At 43.8% G+C, this 5,877-nt stretch overlaps 1 pseudogene; it reads left to right on the plus strand.

Annotated features, from left to right (window-relative positions):
• Positions 1 to 874: 874 nt before the first annotated feature.
• On the plus strand, positions 875 to 5,025 carry LOC139422416 (fibroblast growth factor 18-like; annotated as a pseudogene).
• Positions 5,026 to 5,877: the final 852 nt, after the last annotated feature.

Raw genomic sequence — 5,877 nt, forward strand, 5'->3', positions numbered from 1 at the left:
CTGCATTGTATTGGGCTGGTCTTCTCAGTCTATGCTGACAGGCATTTTAATACAGCGTACTGGGAAAAGGACGTCTGACGGGGAAAGGATGTCCAGTTCACAGTGTGATGTCTAAACCACTTTTCACCACACCCTCACAATCAGTGGACAGTCTGCTACCTCACTGGGTTCTCTGAAAGTCGCATTGCCCTTGCTTGTGGACTCCTTGATCTACTTGGTATTTCTATGACATGCCAAGCTGTCTCGACTCCCGTGGGACCAACCTAGATCATCACTTGGATTACACGAGCCGTATATCGCCTACCCCTTCCCCGCTGCTACTCCACTCATGCCCCACACTCACTCTCTAAATACAGACTTTCCGTGACACTGGGAATGGATGTTTCCCTGAACGACTATAACTGAGCAATTAACATAGATTATCGGAAAAAGAAAAGTAATAAAGCCTACAGAAGAAATTAAAGAAGACAAGGGAAACTAATGGACAATGGGAATAATTAAACCTATTTTAAATGTTTCTTAAATAAACATTGTAGACCTAGTTTTAGAAACAGATCAAGTAAAAAAAAAAGGCAAAGCTGTGAACAGTTCTATTTTGCCCAACATCTGTCATGATTTCGGCGAATTGAGGTGTTGGACAAACGGGACATACCCTGCGCGTATTCGCTCACATTTTGGCTATACGATACCAGAGAAAACCCATTCCCCTCCGCCAGCATCCCAACTGATGTGCCCGGAGTGCTCTGCTGATGCCCGCAGGAATTGTTGCATTCCCACAATCCTTTCTCCAACAAACGGATTACAGACAGTAGCAGTTGAGAGATTCTGACGGTGCCCGACTTTCCTTGGCAAGGGTAACTGAGCGGGATGAGAGATGAGTTACCTCCTCTCTACACTGGCGGTGTTGTAAGTTAAATGTGCAGTAACACTTGATGCGCAGTAACCCTTGATGCGCAACCTAAGATTTTCTGGAGTGAAACGAGTGCAAGTATCCCGTGTTACATGAATGGTGTGTGTGTGTGTCTGTGCACATGTGTTTCTCTTCATGCATGCTCGGACTATCATTCCAGCACCAGTTAACAGATGTGATGTTAGACACGTCAGAAAGGGTCCACGTTCTCCTTTAGACATTTGATTAATGAAAAAACATTTATCTGGACAGCTAACTATGGTATAGAAATTGCATATGCATGCTTCTGTTTTTCCAATACCATGTGGTGGTGGAATCTTGTGTTTTTTATCTGTGCAATTCCTCTGAGGCTGTTCCACATGGTCATACAGTTTATAAAACTATAATGTCAGCTCCTGCAGCATTGCTCCTCCGGTCACTCAACCATGTCCCATAACCTCTTTTTATTCTCCCCAGACTGAAAGACCGTTTGTCACTGACAAAGGGTCTGCTAACAGGTTATGGATTAACAAGAGGACTACAGTATGACTGTACCTTATTAGTGCCTTTGATTGGGTGTTTGACAGGATTGTGATTAGTTAAGTGGATAATCAGTAACTACCTCTTCCCCAAATGGGGCATCCATCCGCTATAACCAAGCATAAAGCAATTCTATCAGACTTGTTAACGAATCTTTCATTTACTGTTAAAGGTGACCCCGTTTCCCTCTGTAAAGTGTCCCTGTCAATCCCATTTTAGTCATGTATCTCTCAAACTTATTCTCCACTTCTCAAACAGAGAAGAGGTCAGGTTTGTAGAGGTAACACAGAGATAGAACAGAAGTAGACGAGGAGCAGAAGTGGAGCAGCAGACATCTGTGTGCAGTTTCCACCAGCTGTAGGCTGTGTTCCAGGCATCTGGACAGCACAGTAGGTATAGGGGTCTCCTAATGAGCACACAGCCAGACGGTACTGGGAAGCTGAAACAACACTCTACTGGTAACGTTTCTCCTGCACTCCCCCCTCTTTATTTAAGATGGAGTTCAGCATTGTAATGCAATCTATGTATCTATGCATGTGCTGTGTATGCCGGAGAGGGATAAGAACTTGAAGTGCTTAGATAGATTGCTGGATGGATTCGTGAATATTGATATACTGTTAGCTCGCCATAGATATGAGCTGAGCTCAGCAGCTGTCCCTGGAGAGCGACAACATGGCCACTGTCTCTTGATGTGAGGTTTTGATCTAAAAAGTACCTTTTTTGGAGGCATAGAGACTCGTTTAAAATTGTTGGTGGAGGCAGAAAAGAGGCAGGGACATGGCAGCCAGACTGCTTTTCTATTCTTTTGGGATGAAAAATACCACATGTAATCTCAATGCAGATCCATTCTCCCCTTCTCTCAGATCTGTCCAGGCTTTACTGGTGGTCTGCAGCCACCTGCAGGTAAATGTGTGTATAGAATTGTATCCATTTAGTTTTTTTTATATCCAATTCTGGATAAAGTCTCTCATTCTAACCACATGCCTGTTTGTTTTGTGGTGGTACAGGTCTTAGCTGTGGACAAAGTTAATTTCAGCGTATACGTGGAGAATCAGACACGAGGTCGAGATGCCATGAGCCGTCGGCAGCACAGAGTGTACCAGCTGTACAGCAGGACAAGTGGCAAACATGTGCAGGTGATGGGAAGGAGAATCAGTGCCAAGGGAGACGATGGGGATAAATATGGTAAGATATAATAGTAGACTCTTAGAAAAAAGCATTCTTCGGCGGTCCCAATAGGAGTAGTTCCATGTAGAACCCTCTGTGGAAATAGTTCTACATGGAACCCAAAAAGGTTCTACCTGGAACCAAAAAGGGTTCTTCTAAGCCGAAGAATCCTTTTAGGTTCTAGATAGCACCTTTTTTTTCTCCTAGGAGTGTACTTCCTATTAACATATTTAACATTCACATGAATATACAGAACACTCCAATACAAATCAGAATCAGCTAGAACCTAACAGTAATTCCCTGTATGTTATCATACCTACAGTACATGGCCCTCAAATTCATAAACTATCAAATGGACAGACAAGCCCTTTGGCTACTGATGACAGCACGGAAAGTGGTACCGGAGCGCCAAGTCTAGGTCCAAGAGGCTTCTAAACAGCTTCTACCCCCAAGCCATAAGACTCCTGAACAGCTAATCAAATGGTTACCCAGACTACTTGCATTGCCCCCCCCCCCTTCTATGCTGCTGCTACTGCTCTGTTATCATCTATGCATAGTCACTTTAATAACTCTACCTACATGTACATATTACCTCAATTACCTCGACACCAGTGCTCCTGCACATAGACTCTGTTCCCGGTACCCCTGTATATAGTCTCCACATAGACTCTGTTCCCGGTACCCCCTGTATATAGTCTCCACATAGACTCTGTTCCCGGTACCCCTTGTATATAGTCTCCACATATACTCTGTTCCCGGTACCCCCTGTATATAGTCTCCACATAGACTCTGTTCCCGGTACCCCTTGTATATAGTCTCCACATAGACTCTGTTCCCGGTACCCCCTGTATATAGTCTCCACATAGACTCTGTTCCCGGTACCCCCTGTATATAGTCTCCACATAGACTCTGTTCCCGTATATAGTACTCTGTTCCCCCCCTTGTATATAGTCTCCACATAGACTCTGTTCCCAGTACCCCCTGTATATAGTCTCCACATAGACTCTGTTCCCGGTACCCCCTGTATATAGTCTCCACATAGACTCTGTTCCCGGTACCCCTTGTATATAGTCTCCACATAGACTCTGTTCCCGGTACCCCCTGTATATAGTCTCCACATAGACTCTGTTCCCGGTACCCCTTGTATATAGTCTCCACATATACTCTGTTCCCGGTACCCCCTGTATATAGTCTCCACATAGACTCTGTTCCCGGTACCCCTTGTATATAGTCTCCACATAGACTCTGTTCCCGGTACCCCCTGTATATAGTCTCCACATAGACTCTGTTCCCGGTACCCCCTGTATATAGTCTCCACATAGACTCTGTTCCCGGTACCCCCTGTATATAGTCTCCACATAGACTCTGTTCCCGGTACCCCCTGTATATAGTCTCCACATAGACTCTGTTCCCGGTACCTCCTGTATAAAGCCCCACAATTTTTGTTTAACACTGCTTTTTAATTATTTGTTATTCTTATCTCTTACTTTTGTTTTTGTTGGTATTTTCTTAAAACTGCATTGTTGGTTAAGGGCTTGTAAGTAAGCATTTCACTGGAAGGTGAAATGTGTTGTATTCGGCACATGTGACAAATACAATTTTATTTGATTTGATTAACAGACCCTAACATGAGAAATAGAAAGAGGAAAAAGATGGAGCAGCAGTTTCTGTGTGTTAGACTCAGTCCCACTTTACGCCATTGATAAGGTCATTGGTTTTCCATTTACCCTGCTTTGTTGCTTTGTTGGAGGGGGATCTAGGGGGTTTGGGGTAGGTAGTGAGAGGGCGATAGAGAAGGAATGTATGTTATTGATTGAGTTTGACCTCCGCATTATGTTGTTGGGCTACATCAATGATCTAATTGCATTTAACAATCCCCCCCTACAATCTGTCTTTTTGGGCCTCTGTCTCCTTCCAAGCCCAGCTTGTTGTGGAGGCTGATACCTTTGGAAGTCAGGTGAGAATCCGTGGTAAAGAAACCAACTTCTACCTGTGCATGAATCGTCGAGGCAAGCTTGTGGGGAAGGTGAGACAAACACCATTTTTATTCTGACTCTCGCTATACTTTCCTTTCAATGTGGAGTTTAACCTGCAGTTATTCTCTTTAATCTTGTATTGACATGATCATGTGTGTGTCTCCTAGAAGGCTAGTAATCGCAGTGCAGACTGTGTCTTCATTGAGATGGTATTGGAGAACCACTACACAGCTCTGAGGTCAGCATGCTATACGGGATGGTATGTGGGATTCACCAAGAGGGGACGCCCCAGGAGAGGCCCTCAGACACTGCCCAACCAGCAGGACGTTCACTTCATGAAGCGCCTGCCCCCCGGGGAGCAACCCGACCTGCAGCCCTTCCGCTTTACCAGTCAGCAAGAGGAAAAAGAGAGTGAGAGGGACCCGACCAACAGCAACTACAGCACCTAGATAGTCAACTGTCCTTCCCCCAGTGAATATAGAATGTGAGTTTGCTTGGCTGAGCCCAGGAAAATAGCTTTTTGGTGTATACCGAATATACATCAAAAGACTTGGAATTAAACAATCTGACCACGTCATCAGTGGTTGGTGCTGTGGAAGTGACCAGGGAAAAATGGCCTTGCCTTTTTCCTCCCCATTCCAAAGACACAATGTTGTTTCAAAGTCTGTTGAATTACAATTTACAGTGCCAACCATTCTAGTTAGGCTACAGAAGATAGCTAAAGTCACTGTTTGCTACCACAGGGGTTAAAGATGTGCTACAAAAGACGACTGAACCAGAGTTCAATACCAAATATTCATGTTTTGAACATCCCAATGATGACGAAAACCATAACATTCATGTTTTGAACATCCCAAAGATGACTGGTCAACCTTTCAGTAACAAACATCCGAACCACCAAAGACGACTGGACTATAATGTGTAGCCAACACAGAGGGTCAGTCATGGTTTCCCAAGACATTTCTTGTATGTTTCTCTTCATATTTGATTCAGGAGCTACTGTTGCTGCCTATTCACTCAATACAGAAAGCTGCTGTAACGTAGTTATTACAATATCTTCAGCTTGACTCATTGGAAAATATTTAACAAGAAATTGAGAAATTATATAATGGATTTTTATTACAGTCGTTATCGTTAACACAATTATTTATTCAACTTGATGGTATGACAGCTGTTTTAGACCAATGGTATTGCCTTAATTGAATACATACACTGAGTGTACAAAACATTAGGAACACCTTCCTAATATTGAGCTGCACTCCCCTTTGCCCTCAGAACAGCCTCAATTCATCGGGGCATGGACTT

Source organism: Oncorhynchus clarkii, chromosome 12, assembly GCF_045791955.1.
Source record: "Oncorhynchus clarkii lewisi isolate Uvic-CL-2024 chromosome 12, UVic_Ocla_1.0, whole genome shotgun sequence".
Taxonomy (NCBI): domain Eukaryota; kingdom Metazoa; phylum Chordata; class Actinopteri; order Salmoniformes; family Salmonidae; genus Oncorhynchus; species Oncorhynchus clarkii.